Source organism: Elephas maximus, chromosome X (assembly GCF_024166365.1).
Source record: "Elephas maximus indicus isolate mEleMax1 chromosome X, mEleMax1 primary haplotype, whole genome shotgun sequence".
Taxonomy (NCBI): Eukaryota; Metazoa; Chordata; class Mammalia; order Proboscidea; family Elephantidae; genus Elephas; species Elephas maximus.
The window spans coordinates 162,660,759-162,676,673 of NC_064846.1; positions in this window are offsets into that span (position 1 = coordinate 162,660,759).

The window sequence follows — 15,915 nt, forward strand, 5'->3', positions numbered from 1 at the left end:
GTTTATCCCTCCCACCTGTCTCTGGAACCCATTAATAACCTTTTGTCTCCATGCATTTGACTATTCTAAAAAGTTCATATAATGGGATCATATAATATTTGTACTTTTACGTCTGACCTATTTCACTCAGCCTAATGTTTTCGAGGTTCATCCATGTTGCAGCATGTATCAAAATTTTACCAGTTTCTTTAAGACATTTTCTTCCCTAAGAGTTCCAGCCAGTCACTAAAAACCACAGGACTTAAATTTTAGTTCAGCTGCTTTCTGATGACTTCTAAGCAGGTACCATAATCTCATTAATAACAGTTTCCAAAATAACAATGTAAATTTGGTTATATCTTGGAAATACTGCTCTCTAGGCAACTGTCCAGGCAGTGTGATTTCAAGGGACTTACGATATGGATTTGTCTTAGTTATCTACTGCTAGATAATAACTTACTCCAAAATTTAGCAGCTCAAAACAACAAACACAGTTATTATCTCACAGTTTCTGTGGAGCAGGAATTTGAGAGAGCCTTTAGCTGGGTAGTTCTGGCTCAAGGTCTCTCATGTGGTTATATTCAAGCTATCAACCAGGGCAATAGTCATCTGAGAGCTTGACTGGGGCTGAAGGATCTGCTCCCAAGATGGCTACTCCCATGGCTTTTGGCAGGAGGCCTCAGTTCCTCCTTACATGGGCCTCTCCACAAGGCTGCCTGAGTGTCCTTGCAACATGGCAGCTGGCTCCCCCAGCGCCAGCGATCCAAAAGACAGTGCTTTTGCAGCCACACTGTTGCTTATGGCTCAGTCAGAAGCCTCACTGAGATAGTCTCAGAAATCTCACTTCTACCATATTCAATTCATTAAGAGCAAGGAGGGGAATTAAGCTCCACCTCTTAAGGGAATGTCAAAGAATTTATGGACTATTCACCGAAGGACTATTTACTTCTCTCTTATTCCTCAGAGTTCCTCTCAAATTGGTACAGTACATTTTAACACGGTTTTGAGTTTGGATTGATGCCAATCTACTTATAACTTCACAATGAGAACAGGTATATATATTTTAATTTTCAGGCATTATTTTACTACCTTTTTTGGCAATAATTTCAGACCCCAAGAAAAGTTACGAAAATAGTATAAAGAATTCCTGAATACCTTTCACCTAGATTCCCCAAGTATTATCACTTTTGCTTTACCTTTCTCTCTCTTTCTCTGTATGTATATTTTTCGTTCTGAATCATATGAAAGTAACTTACTGATGTAATGTCCCTTCACTCCTGAATGCTTCAGTCTAGATTTCCTGAAAACAAGGATACAGTTATCAAAATCAGGAAAATAACTATATCTACTCTACATACTTTCTCCAATTTTCAGCAATTTTCCCACTAAAGTCCTTTATAGTAAAAGGGGGAGAACACTTGTTTTTTTCCTGGTCCAGGCTCCAGTGCAAAATTACACACTGCATTTAATTATCACGTTTCCTTAGTCTCCTTTAATCTGGAAGAATTTCGTACTCTTTCTTTGTCTTTTGTGACCTAGACATTCTTGAAAACTGACAACCCATTTATTATGTAGAATGTGTCTTAGTTTGGGAGCAGATAGTTTTCAATTTGCTTACAAACCTGCATCTTCACTCCTATTGAAGCTTTGTGAATCTTTCTGAGAAGTACATAAAAATAAGCAGGACTAAATATTTTTAAAATTTATCAACTGCCTGTGGGCCAACTGACTATTTTGAGAATTAGTAAATAAAGGGAAAGGCTCCAACACTGATCTTGCCTTTCCTATGGAATTGAACCGCAGGGAACCATATCGGAGATGAGGGAGATGAAGGGAGTTTGTAGAAGTATTCCACGTAAATGCAGAAGGAATGACAGAATTAAAATATTATCATTCTGCAACCCCTAATGAATAAATATTGGGGGCAGTGGTCGTTTAGTGGTAGAGTTCTTGCCTTCCATGCGGGAGACCTGGGTTCGATTCCCAGCCAGTGCGCCACATGCACAGCCACCACCCATCTGGCAGTGGAGGGTTGTGTGTTGCTAGGATGCTGAACAGGTTTCAGCAGAGCTTCCAGACTAAAAGGACTAGGAAGAAAGGCCTGGTGACCTACTTCCAAAAATCAGCTAATGAAAACCCTATGGCTCACAACGGTCTGAGCGGCAACCAATCACGGGGATGGCGCAGGACCAGGCAATGTTTTGTTCCATTGTGCATGGGGTCTCCAGGAGTCAGGGGCAACTTGAGGGCAGCTAACAACTATGACAACGAATAAATAAATCTAAGCATTGATCATCAATTGCTGCTAACGTCACAAAAAGAGTCAGATATTGTGTGCCTCTGGATAGACAACACTGAACACTACCTAGGAAGTACAATTCCCAAAAAACAAACCCGAATTTCTTCAAGTCTCTCTAAATTGGCACTATCCAATAGAAATACAATGTAAGCCACATGTGTATTTTCAAAAATGTTAGTAGCCACATTAAAAATTAAATAGAAATAGATGAAATTAATTTTAATAAAGTATTTAACCCAATATATCCAAAATGTTATCATGTCAATATGTAATAGTAATTATCAGTGAGCTTGTTTGCATTCCTTTCTTGCATGAAGGCTTTGAAGTCTGGTGTGTATTCCACACTTAGAGTACATCTCAGTTTTGCCTAGTCACATCTCAAGTGCTGCATAGCCACATGTGGCTAGTGGTCACCATATTGGACAGGGCAGCTCTAGGCAGAATTACCCATTGGCAGAAAATACAGAAGACGGAGAAACATGTTAAAACACCACCACAGAGAAGCAAACAGCCAAAGCCAGACAGTGGGATTCTCTATGGACAATCTGATTTCCTCAACGATTAAAAGTGCAAGGGGGGAAAGAGAGATAGAGGTGGAAATCTGCATTAAAAGAGACTTAAGATGCATATCCAATCACAGTCTTTGCATCTTATTTGGATCCTGACTCCAACAAACTAAAACAATATATGGCATTAATGATGCAACTGGAAATTTGAACAACTGGTAGCTTTTTTTTCAGGTGCGATAATGGTTATGCTTAAAGACAAAGCATACTTATCTCTTCAAGCTACATACTGGAGTATTGTGGAGGAAATTATGTATGTCTGGGATTTACTTTAAAACCATACCCAGAACCCAGTGCCGTCTATCGATTCCGACTCATAAAGGGGTGCCCATTTATATGAAATGTCAAGAAGAGGCAAATGCATAGAGACAGAAAGCAGATTGATGGTTGCACAACATTGTGAATGTATTAAATTGCACAGAATTGTACACTTGAAAATGGTGAATTTTTATGGTAGGTGAATTTTTATCACAATTAAAAAAAAGTAAAGAAATGATACGTTTGAAAGAATAAGAACTATAAAGAATCGAAGAAGTGTGTGGGGTTATAGATGAAATATGAGTTTCAGCTGATAATTGTTGAACTTGGGTGATAGGTACAAGGGGTTCCTTCTATTATTCTCTTTATTTTTGTGTATGTCTAAAATTTCCTAAAATAAAAAATTTAAAAATGAAGTCTGGCAATCATAAGGGAAATTTAAATATGGACTAAATGATCAATGATGTTAAAGGATTATTGCTTATTTTTAAAGTGTGATGATGGCGTAGTATTTATGGGGCGAAAAAACAACCCTTATGATTTAGGGATGCATTCTGAATGATTTGGAAACCCTGGTGGCGTAGTGGTTAAGTGCTACGACTGTGAACCAAAGGGTCGGCAGTTCGTATCCGCCAGGTGCTCCTTGGAAACTATGGGGCAGTTCTACTCTGTCCTATAGGGTCACTATGAGTCGGGATCAACTCGATGGCACTGGGGGTTGGGTCTGAATGATTTACAGGTGAAATGACATGATAGCTTGAATTTGCATTGAAATTTTCAGGCACAAGAGAAATGAGAGTCGGAAAATGTTGACAACTGCTGAACTGAACAATGGGTACGAGGGGGTCTATTATCCCAATCTCCCAAATTTTTATTGTTGAACTTTTTCATAATTAAAAAAGTTTCAGTATGTCATCTGTCCTTAGCAGCCCTTTTGCAGCTCCATGTACTCATTCCAATATGTAAGCTCACCCCTGGCCTTCTGTATGTAAGTGCTTTGTCACTTTAATAGTAAACAGACGTGTTAAACAATGTAACAATGTTAGGTCATGCCTTTCTCCTTGCAAACAGTGAAAAATCTGGCAACTCCTCTGATTTTTTTGTTGTCGTAGCTTTAGAACATCTGGCTGAGGATGCCTGCTTTCCGTTTCAAATGGAAGAAACAGAAGGGCATGTTCATTTGGAAGCGGATGTTTATTTCTCATGTGTTGTATTATCTTCACAAGACTCCACCCCTTAACTGAAATGGGAGCCAGGAACACCAACATGGGCTAAAGAGCTGGATTTTTTTTTTAAAGCTTCAGAACCTCTGGGGGAGATCTGTGTTTGCAAATGGTTTCCATACTCTTAAACATGCCAGCTCGGTAACTATGAAAATAATAACACTGGATTTGAAAAAAAAAAGGTGATCACTTCTGTAACTATTTCCATTTTGGAACCAGGGTCCTGTATTTACATTGACAATAAAGGCCTTAGTACAAAATGAGGCTTTAATCTGTGCAACAGAAAAATTGGAGTTATTTTTGAATTTATGAAACTCATTCTCAATTTTGACCTACACCCGCTGTTTCATTTAAGCCAATGAAGACTGAAAAAAAAACAAAAACTATTCTTTCTGGAGCCAGAGCCCACCTAGCGATGCCTAGACAGACTTCTGATCCTTCCAAAAGGTACCATTAGAAACCTTTTATACCCCCAGAGATTGTTCTTAACAATTGGTTTAAAATGTATATTTAGTCAAGAGTGTGAGATTTCATCAAATACAAAGTATGACCCACTAGGATGGCTATAATCAAAAAGAGGGACAATAACAAGTGTGGGTAACAGTGTGGAGAAATTGGAACACTCATACACCGCTGGTGAGCATGTAAAATGGCAAGCCACTTTGGAAAACAGTCTAGCAATTCCTCAAAATCTTATACATAGCATGGCCATATGACCCAGCAATTCCATGCCTATGTATATATCCAAGAGAAATGAAAACATATGTCCACACGAAACATGTACATGAATGTTCATAGCAGCATGATTCATAATAGCTATAAAGTGGAAACAACCCAAATGTTCATCAACTGATAAACGAATACACAAAATGTGATATATCCATACACTGGAATATGTATTGTTCTTAGGTGCCATCCAGTCAATTCTGACTCATAGCGACCCTATGCACAACGGAACGGAACACTGCCAGGTCCTACACCATCCTCACAATCGTTGCTACGCTTGAGCCCATTGTTGCAGTCACTGTGTCAATCCATACACTGTGTCAAGACCCGTTAAGGGTCTTCCTCTTTTTCGCTGACCCTCCACCAACCATGATGTCCTTCTCCAGGGACTGATCCCTCCTGACAACATGTCCAAAGTACATGAGATGAAGTCTTGCTATCCTCTGTTCTAAGGAGTATTCTGGCTGTACTTCTTCCAGGACAGATTTGTTCATTCTTCTGGCAATCCATGGTATATTCAGTATTCCTTGCCAATATTGTAATTCAAAGACATCAATGCTTCTTCAGTCTTCCTTATATGTTATTACTCAGCCATAAAAAAAGCTGATACATGCTACAACATGGATGAACCCTGAAAACATTATGCTATGTGAAAGAAGCAAGGAACCCTGATGGTACAACAGGTAAGCGCTTGGATGTTAACTGAAACGTTGGCGGTTCGAAGGTTCGAAGCCACCTAAGGATTCCTGGGAAGAAAGACCTGGCAATTTGCTTCCATAAAGATTATAGCCAGGAAACTCCTATGGGGCAGTTCTACTCTCTCACATGGAATCACTATGTGTAGGAATCAACTTGATGGCACACAACAACAACAAGTAAAAGAAGCAAGATACAAAGGACTACCTATTATCCGATTCCATTTACAGGGAATTTTCAAAATAGGCAAATCCATAGAGACCAAAAGTGGAGTACGGTTGTAAGTGTCTGGAGGAGGATGGAATGGGGAGTGACCACTAATGGGTATATGGTTTCTTTTGGGAATGATGAAAATCTTCTGGAATGAGATGGTGATGATGGTTGCACAACCTTATGAATATACTAAAAACTACTGAATCGTATACATAAAATGGGTGAATTTTATGGTATGTGAATTATGTCTCAAAATAAAAGATTTGATGCATTGAACTGTAATGACTGAACACAAGATGAGCTATGAAATGACAGCAAGGATGTCATAGATGAAGAAAGCAAGAAGTCATTAAAAAGATAGGAAAGAAAGAAAAGAACAAAATGGATGTCAGAAGAGACTGTGAAACTTGCTTTTGAATGTCGAGTAACTAAAGCGAAAGGAACAGATGATGAAGTCAACAGCTAAATAGCAGATTTTCAAAGGGCGGCTCAAGAAGACTAAGTAAAGTATTATAAGGACACGTGCAAAGACCTGGAGTTAGAAAACCAAAGGAGAAGACCACGGTCGGCATTTCTCAAGTTGAAAGAACTGGGGAAAAAATTCAAGCCACAAGTTATAATAGTGAAGGGTCTCAAAAGCTAGCGAGTGGCCACCTAAGATGCATCAATTGGTCCCAACCCACCTGGAGCAAAGGAGAATGAAGACCACCAAACACACAAGAAAAATATGAGCCCCAGAGACAGAAAGGGCCACATAAACCACAGACTCCGTCAGCCTGAGACCAGAAGAACTATATGGTGTCCTGCTATCACCAATGACTGCCCTGACAGGGAGCACAACAGAGAGTCCCTGATGGAGCAGGAGAAAAGTGGGGTGAAGAACTCAAATTCACATAAAAGACCAGGCCAGGCTTAATGGTCTGACTGAGACTGGAAGGATGCCAGAAGACATGGCCCCTGGACTCTCTGTTAGCCCAAAACTAAAACCGTTCCCAAAGCCAGCTCTTCAGACAAAGATTAGGCTGGACTATAAAACATAAAATGATACTGGCAAGGAGTGTGCTTCTTAGCTCATGTAGACACATGAAACTAGGTGGGCAGCTCCTGTCTGGAGGTGAGATGAGAAGGCAGAGGGGGACAGGAGCTGGTTGAATGGACACAGGAAATACAGGGTGGAGAGGAGGAGTGTGCTGTCACATTATAGGGAGAGCAACTAGGGTCACATAACAATGTGTGCAATAAGTTTTTATATGAGAAACTGACTTGTATTGTAAACTTTCACTTAAAGCACACACACACAAAAAGAATTGGTCGGCGTTTAACCATTTCAGGAGGTAGCATATGATCAGGAACTGATGGTACGGAAGGAATAAGTCCAAGTTGCACTGAACCAAACCAAACCCGCTGCCATCGAGTTGATTCCGACTCATAGCGACCCTATAGGACAGAGTAGAACTGCCCCTCAGAGTTTCCAAGGAGCGCCTGGTGGATTCGAACTGCCGACCTTTTGGTTAGCAGCTGTAGCACTTAACCACCATGCCACCAGGGTTTCCAGCTGCACTGAAGGTATTGGAAAAAACAAGGCTCCAGTAATTGACGGAATACCAATTGAGATGTGTCAACAAATGGATGCAGCACTGGAAGTGCTCACTTGTCTATGCCAAAACATTTGGAAGACAGCTACCTGGCCAACCGACTGGAAGAGATCCATATTTATGCCTATTCCCAAGAAAGGTGATCCAACAGAATGTGGAAATTATAGAACAATATCATTAATATCACATCCAAGCAAAATTTTGCTGAAGATCATTCAAAAACGGCTGCAGCAGTATATTGACAGAGAACTGCCAGAAATTCAAGCCGAATTCAGAAGAGGACATAGAACCAGGGATATCATTGCTGATGTCAGCGGGATCCTGGCTGAAAGCAGAGAATACCAGAAAAATGTTTACCTGTGTTTTATTGACTATGCAAAGGCATTCAGCTGTGTGGATCATAATAAATTATGGATAACATTTCCAAGAATGGGAATACCAAAACACTTAATTGTGCTCATGAGGAACCTGTACATAGATAAAGAGGCAGTTGTTTGAACAGAAGAAGGGGATACTGAGTGGTTTAAAGTCAGGAAAGGTGCGCATCGGGGTTGTATCCTTTTACCATATTTATTCAATCTTTACGTTGAGCAAATAATTCTAGAACCTGGACTATATGAAGAAGAATGTGGGATCAGGATTGGAGGAAGACTCATTAACAACCTGCATTATGCAGATGACACAACCTTGCTTGCTGAAAGTGAAGAGAACTCGAAGCACTTACTGATGAAGATCAAAAACCATAGCCTTCAGTATGGATTACACCTCAACATAAAGAAAACAAAAATCCTCACAACTGGACCAATGAGCAACATCATGATAAACGGAGAAAAGATGGAGGTTGTCAAGGATTTCATTTTACTTCAACCCACAATCAACACCCTTGGAAGCAGCAGTACAAGAAATCATATGACGTATTATTGCATTGGGCAAATCTGCTGCAAAAGACCTCCTTAAAGTGTTGAAAAGCAAAGAAGACTAAGGTGTGTCTGACCCAAGCCATGGTGTTTTCAATTGCCTCATATGCATGTGAAAGCTGAATGATGAATAAGGAAGAGGAAGAACAATTGACACCTTTGAATTGTGGTGTTGACGAATAATACTGACTATACAAAAAAAAACTTTTTCTTTTTTTTATACCATGTACTGTCAAAAGAACAGAACAAATCTGTCTTAAAAGAAGTACAATCAGAATGCTCCTTAGAAATAAGGATGGCGAGACTAGGTCTCACATACTTTGGACATGTTATCAGGACCGACCAGTCCCTGGAGAAGGACATCATGCTTGGTAAAGTGGAGCATCAGCAAAAAACAGGAAGACCCTCAACAAGATGGATTGACACTGTGGCTGCAACAATGGGCTCAAGCATAAGGATTGTGAGGATGGCTCAGGACCGGGCAGTGTTTTGTTCTGTTGTACACAGGGTTGCTATGGGTCAGAACCGACTCAAGGGCACCTAACAACAACAACAACAACAAATTAATACATAGTCTATCACTACCACATTCCTATTATTTCCTGGTAAAAGCAAGTAAAGAACAATGTAGTGGGTAAGATAACAATCTAGTTCCTCTCTTTTGCGTAAGTCATGCTTGGAATGTCACTCTCCAGATTGCATCAATTGACACAGACTTAAACAGGCACTGTTTCACACTGGGTGTTGCCATCTTCTGCCACTTCATTACATTGTTCAAATGCCATGATCATCTTGGACTCCTTCAATTAGCAGCAAATATAAGAACTCTGCAGTGAGAGTGCCGCAGTTGAGCCTTCTCAGATGGCACCCCTGTGAAAGTTTGCCTCTCCTTGCCCTTTTCTTACCCTGGATCCGGTGTTCCAACACAATTCCATGACTCTGGATAGCAGGACCTCATGAGGCTGCTCTGTCGGGATGCCCAGTTGGCGAAGCCAGTTCTCCCACCTTTTCCAGCTCTTTGATAGTGACTTCTTTTTCCTGTTCTGTGGTGGGAAAGGAAACCCTGGTGGTGTAGTGGTTAAGTGCTACGGCTGCTGGCCAAAGGGTCGGCAGTTCGAATCCACCAGGTGCTCCTTGGAAACTCTATGGGGTGGTTCTACCCTGTCCTACAGGGTCGACTATGAGTCAGAATCAACTCAACGGCACTGGGTTTGGTTTTGGTTTTGGTTTTGGTTTTGGTGGTGGGAAAACAGTTTAATAACTCAGTTGTTTCTCACTTGACCCAGTGGATATGTCTCAGATATATTTCTGAAGCTGTCTGTATAAACCAGGTTAAGAGTAAGTGAAATTTGAGCAAATTCAGGACATGCTTCAAAAAATAAATCTTACTACAAATCATTTTATTAAATAACTCATTACCCCTATTTCTTTGTTGGCTCATCCTTTATTTTCATATACCAAAAGGAGCCCTGACGGTGCAATGGTTAAGTGCTTGGCTGCTAACCGAAAGGCTGATGGTTTCAAGGCTGCTCCGAAGGAGAAAGACCTGGCTGTCTACTTCCATAAAGATTCCAAACAAGAAAATCTTTTGGGGCAGTTCTACTCGGTCACACGGAGTCGCTTTGAGTCAGAATTGACTCAACAACACACAACAATGGTTGATTTAAAGCACAGTAAACCTGTAATATAAAGTTTCTGTATTATAGGTATATTTATCCATATCTGAGTATTTATTTATATCTATAATTCAGCAAAGAAGAGCTTTTTGGACCCAGAAAACAATTAGGTTCAGAGCTTACATAGTGAAGTTAATTGAAAATTTTCTTTTTATCAAGTCACAAATCCACACAAACACATCCCCAAATTATTAAGTTAGTAAGGCTAACTCGTGGTGGGTTGTATTTTTATGTTTTTCTTTCCTTTTAAAAAAAACTAAATGAAAATTCTGCCTCAAATAAGCATATATAAGAATGAGGCAGGGTATTAATATGTAAAATAATAACTAAATTAAAAAAAAATTGTTTTGTTAACTAATCTTTATTTAAGAAAATATTTTTTCACACACTTCCCAACCAGCCTGTGGTCTGTTGATATTTTGGCAAATCATTCTGTTGATGCCGATGGTTGTCCTTCCTACTGTCAAGGCTTTCCTGTCCCCAGCTGTCTCCTTGGTCACCGTCCAACAATTATCCTCTGGGAAGTGTTGACCAAATACGGTCTTCGGACCACTGGTGCTGCCTGGAAGCTGCAAAAGAGAGCCACACAGTTAGGAGTCTCAGAAGAAAAAGAAAATAATTATGTCCACATACATTTGATAAATTTGAAATGTAAGATGAATTCTGATTTTCACTGAAACTTCATTATATCTTTAATTATCATTATGATCCTACAGTTGGTACATTCACCTTAAATCCTTTCAGCTAACATTCAGTTGACCAGTTGCCGCTGAGGCAACGCAGACTCATGGTGACCTCATGTGTGTCAGAGTAGAACTGTGCACCACAGGGTTTTCAATGGTTGATTTTTTGCAAGTAGGTTCCAAGGCTTTCTTCCCAGGTGCCTCTGGGTGTACTCAAACCTCCAACCTTTCAGTTAGCAGCCGAGTGTGCACCACACAGGAACTCCACCCAGGGACTCCAACATTCAGTTAGTAGGATGCATTTCGTCTCTGCTAATGTATTTTTATGTACGGCAGTGGGTTTAGTGGGTTTTATGTATTTTATGTCCTTTTATATCTATATTATTACTCACATACTTCCAATTTGCATTTTTCGTTGTAACCAAAGTACGTCATCATATTCCCAATTTATAAAAATAGATCAGCAGTCCAATGAAGTGTAAAAGTAGTTAAGAAAAAGTTCTGTCAATACTGCAGTGGGGAATAACTTCAGAAATAAAAATAGTGCATGAGACGTCGGTGTGACTAGACAGTATGGCTCTGCATTGATGGGATGAGAGAATCTGTAAGAGTGATGGGCAGACAAAAAAAAAAGAGGAATAAGAAATATAATAATCATATGAAACTTGGATTTTATTTGTCTCTAGACCCCTGTGCTTTGCCTCTTACAAAACTGTCAAATAGTGGCAGGAAGCCACGAAGCTTTTGAATCCTTTTCAAACAAAGCATGATGACCTTTCCGGTGAACCAACTGAGGTTTTCCAGAATAAGCTAAAAATTGTGCTTTACAGGATGCTAAAGGTTCAAGTTGTATTACTGCCAAGAAGTGTATAAATCCATTCACAATGTTAGTGGAAATGTTATGCTAGGAAGGAAAATGAACGGCCTGGCGGCAAAATTCTCTTATCAAATGATGTTGTTATACACCACCACCTAATATCAATGGCATTCAGTAAGGACAAGCATTTTTATGGTGTTTGTGTGAATAAGTATTTCACATTACAGTTGCAATAAATTTGCTCTTGGCATACGTAATGACCAAATGTGAGAGAGAAGTGTTCAGTGTTTTTGTTTTTTTTTCTGTTCGTTAGTTTATCTTTGAACACCCATATTATAAAAGTGATTTCTCATTTAGGTAAAAAAAACAATTGTGGGAGCCAGTACTGGGGTAGCATCTCCTATGCAAACAGCAATGCCAAGGGCTTTACTAGGTCAGTCAGATTGCTGGCAAGAGACAGAAAAACAACTAAAAGCGTCTTAAAACAGAGTATTTATGGGCTCACACAATTTAATCTAGGCACTCAGGCAATATCACCACAACTTGTTCTGTCTCCACCTCTCTTCTCTGCCTTCTGCTATGTTTTATTTTCAGGCTCACAAGGTCTCCCATCTTCTCCAATCTCATATGCTCTCAAGTTCAAGTCCAATCTGCCACTCTTCCAACAGTCCCAACCGATGCCTATTTGAATTTCACGGCTCTGTCTAACTGGGGGAAACCCTGGTGGCATAGTGGTTAAGTGCTACGGCTGATAACCAAATGGTCGGCAGTTCGAATCCGCCAGGCTCACCTTGGAAACTCAACGGGGCGGTTCTACTCTGTCCTTATAGGGTCGCTATGAGTCGGAATCGACTCGACGGCAGTGGGTTTTGGGTTTTGGTCTAACTGGGTCACATGACCATCTGCAAATCAGTTGCTGTGGCCAAGGGAATGCAATGCTTTGCCTGGCCACACTTGAGGCACCATCCATCCCTTGAACTGGGAGTGGAATCAACTCTCCCCAAAACACAGAGTCTGAGAGGTGAGACAGGCTGGTCTTCCACAGGAAAGCCAGGCAATTGTACTAAGAAAAGGTTGAGCAAACGATGAGGGAGGGTGATCATAGACGACAACTGTAGTGTGTGAATAAAATAACAGTTTCTTCATACACCTTTACTCCCTCAGGACCGGTGGATGTCAACAATATGCTTCTTGATTCAGTGTGGAAGTAAAGTGACTAGCTGGCCAACACTCAATGCGTGATTGTTCAGGAGGCTGTGAAAAGTAATAGGCAGTATATATAAGATGGCTTCCCCCCCTCCCCGGAGTGCATTAACTATCAAGAAAAAAGATGCTCAGATAAGCCTGACACTGATAATGCCAGTAAGGACCATTTCTGCATATTCCACTGTTACTTTCAAAAGAGTGATCCAGCGACGCACTTAACATACCGCACAGTCAGAACTTATGACTTGAGGTCCAAAATACTGTGATTTCTCATGTTTAGCATCAGATGTCAAGCTTTTTTAAGAAGATCAAACTGAGGTACAAAGGGGTTAATCACCAGGAATTTGACCCTCTCTCAACCTTTGATGAGTTTCTTCATTTGATGGAAAAAGAAACCACCGCTATATTCCTGGGCATATTTTAAAACCACAGCCAGTTGTAGTTAAACGAGGCTGACTGAGCTCATGCTACAGGTGCAAAAGAAAAAAAGAAAAGTTTAAAACCCATCGCTGTTGAGTTGATTCCGGACGCACAGCAACCCTATATGACTGGTGGTGTAGTGGTTAAAAGCTAACCTTTTGCTAACAAAAAGGTCGGCAGTTGGAACCCACCAGGCACTCCTTGGAAACTCTATGGGATAGTTCTACTCTGTCCTATAGGGTCACTATGAGTTGGAATCGACTCGACGGCAACGGGTTTAATCTTTACAGAAGCAGACTGCCACGTCTTTCTCCCACGAAGTAGCTGGTGGGTTTGAACCACCAACCTTTTAGTTAGCAGCTATGTGCATAACCCCTGCACCATCAGAGCTCCTTATCTGAGGGGCAAGGGTGTGAAAATGCTAGTGTTACCTAATAATGGGGTCCAATCAATGCCCACGGAAGCAGTAGTCAAGAAATCAAATGATCCATTGCATTGGTCAAATCTGCTGCAAAAAAAAAAAAAAAACTCTTTAAAGGGTTAAAAATCAAAGATGTCACTTTAGGGACTAAGGTGCGCCTGATCCAAGCCATTATATTTTCAATCACCTCATATGCATGAGAAAGCTGGACAATGAATAAGGAAGACTGAAGAAGAATTGATGCCTTTGAATTTGGCCTTGGCCAAGAATATTGAATATACCACGGACTGCCAGAAGAATGAACAAATCTGTCTTGGAAGAAGTACAACCAGAATGCTCCTTAGAAGCAAGGATGGCGAGACTTCATCTCACATACGTTGGACATGTTATCAGGATGGACCAGTCCCTGGGGAAGGACTTCATGCTTGGGAAAGTAGAGGGTCAGTGAAAAAGAGGAAGACGCTCAACAAGATGGATTGACTCGGTGACTGCAACAATGGGCTCGAGCATAGCAATGATTGTGAGCATGGTGCAGGACTGGTCAGTGTTTCGTTCTGTTGTACATAGGGTCACGATGAGTTGGAACCGACTCGATGGCAGCTAACAACAATGAGACGTTTGATTTTAACTTTTTCCACTCTACTTGCTCCTTCTCCTTAGAACACTAGCTCTTAAAACTAAATGTGTAACCCTCATACATCACTGGTGGGACTGTAAAATGGTGTAGCCATTGTGGAAAACAGTTTGGTAGTTCCTGAAAAAGTTGAACATAGAATTACCATACGACCAGCAATTCCACTCCTAGGTATACACCCAAAAGAATTAAAAGCAGAGTTGGACACTGAGTTTATGTTAATGGTGATGGAATAATTTGGAATAGGATAGAGGAGATGTTTGCACAATATGATTAACTTAATCAATGTCACCGAATTGTACAGTAAAAATTGTTAAATTGGCAAATGTCTTGAGATATATATATATATATCCCATTACCGTCCAGTTGATTCTGACTCATAGCAACCCTATAGGACAGAGAAGAACTGCCACATAGGGTTTCCAAAGAGCGACTGGTTGATTTGAACTGCCGACCTTTCAGTTACCATTCGTAGCTCTTAAGCACTGTGCCACCATGGGTCCATATATATAGAGAGAGCGAGAGGCATTTGCCAATATTTTACAACAATATAGTAAAAAAAAAATTAAAAAGCAGATACTCAAACAGATATAACAGATACTTGTACACCAATGTTCAGCACCATTCACAATAGCCAAAAGGTGGAAACAACTCAAGTGTCCGTGAAGAGATGAATGGATAAACAAAATGTGGTTCATCCATAAAATATTGTTCATCCATGAAAAGAAATGAAGGTCTGATACATGCTATGACATGCACAAACCTTAGAAACATTGTTGTTGTTGTTAGGTGCCATCAAGTCGATTCCAACTCACAGCAACCCTATGCACAACAGAAGGAAACACTACCCGGTCCTGCACCATCCTCACAATCGTTGCTGTGTTTGAGCCCATTGTTGCAGCCGCTGCGTCAATCCATCTCGTTGAGAGTCTTCCTCTTTTCTGCTTACCCTCTACTTTCCCAAGCATGATGTCCTTCCCCAGGGACTAGTCCCTCCTGATAACATGTCCAAAGTACGTGAGATGAAGTCTCGCCATCTTTGCTTCTAAGGACCATTCTGGTTGTACTTCTTCCAAGACAGATTTGTTCATTCTTTTGGCAGTCCACGGTATATTCAATATTCTTGGCCAACACTATAATTCAAAGACATCAATTCTTCTTCAGTCTTCCTTATTCATTGTCCAGCTTTCACATGCATATGAGGTGATTGAAAATAATATGGCTTGGGTAAGGCACACCTTAGTCATCAAAGTGACATCATTGCTTTTTAACACTTTAAGGAGGTCTTTTGCAGCAGATTTGCCCAATGTAATGCGTCTTTTGATCTCTTGACTGCTGCTTCCATGGGTGTTGATTGTGGATCCAAGTAAAATGAAAGCCTTGACAACCCCAATCTTTTCTCCATTTATCATGATGTTCTTTGTTGGTCCAGTTGTGAGGATTTTTGTTTTCTTTATGTTGAGGTGTAATCCACACTGAAGGCTGTAATCTTTGATCTTCATCAGTAAGTGCTTCAAGTCCTCTCATCTGCATAAGGCAGGTTGTTAATGAGTCTTCCTCCAATCCTGATGCCACATTCTTCTGCA